At 40.9% G+C, this 794-nt stretch overlaps 1 long non-coding RNA gene across 1 annotated transcript; it reads left to right on the forward strand.

Moving 5' to 3' along the window:
* The first annotated feature begins 8 nt into the window (after positions 1-8).
* On the forward strand, positions 9-794 carry LOC107682464 (uncharacterized). The gene is made up of 4 exons (XR_001633497.1): positions 9-87; positions 333-494; positions 583-642; positions 747-794. It is a non-coding gene; the product is annotated as an uncharacterized LOC107682464 (long non-coding RNA).

The raw sequence follows: 794 nt of genomic DNA on the forward strand, positions 1-794 counted from the left end.
AGTCTGTCCCAGCTGGATCGTGAGCAGGAAGAGCTGCTCAAACCAGCGTTCAGCTCAAGCAGAGAAAGAGATCAGAGAGGATCCAGGGTGAGTATACATCTGCCCTTTATCTTCTGCATTATCACTAACCTACTGCGGGATAAGTGAGCGGTAATGAATGACTCCTGCTATAAATACTTAAAGTTGCTTTCTATTAAAGGACAATAACAAATTATATTTGCAAAATGAACAAAAAATTGTTCTGAAAAGTATATAAAAACTTAAATTAATGTAATTATAAATTGTTGTAAAAATATTTTTAAAAATGTAATCCCTCTGTCTCCCTTGCTAAGGAGGACACACCTCCAGTGAAGGAAGAGGCGTATACTTCTACCCATAAGCCCTTGACAGTGGGCGGGCAAGCCCAGGTCACCGTTGGCACCACCCACATCTCTCGTCTGACTGATGAACAGCTGATCAAAGAGTTTCTGAGTGGCTCCTACTGTCTGCATGGGGTGAGGATGGATGGATGGGTTTATTTTCTATATCTGTGGATCTTTAAGTTGGACATATTCCCAGTTTAACATATTTGTTTCTGTCTAGGGTGTTGGATGGTGGAAGTATGAATTCTGTTATGGAAAGCACGTCCACCAGTATCATGAGGTAAGATTGTGAAGTCGCTGAATTCTTATATAACAATTCCCAGTATAGTGTAAAGGTCTGGATTATGAGAGATGCTAAATTGCATTTTGTGCATTCGGTTGAAGGACAAAGAACAAGGGAAGAACATTGTGGTGGTGGGCAGCTGGAACACT

This window comes from Sinocyclocheilus anshuiensis, unplaced genomic scaffold, assembly GCF_001515605.1.
Source record: "Sinocyclocheilus anshuiensis isolate Anshui unplaced genomic scaffold, SAMN03320099.WGS_v1.1 C32235329, whole genome shotgun sequence".
Lineage (NCBI taxonomy): Eukaryota > Metazoa > Chordata > Actinopteri > Cypriniformes > Cyprinidae > Sinocyclocheilus > Sinocyclocheilus anshuiensis.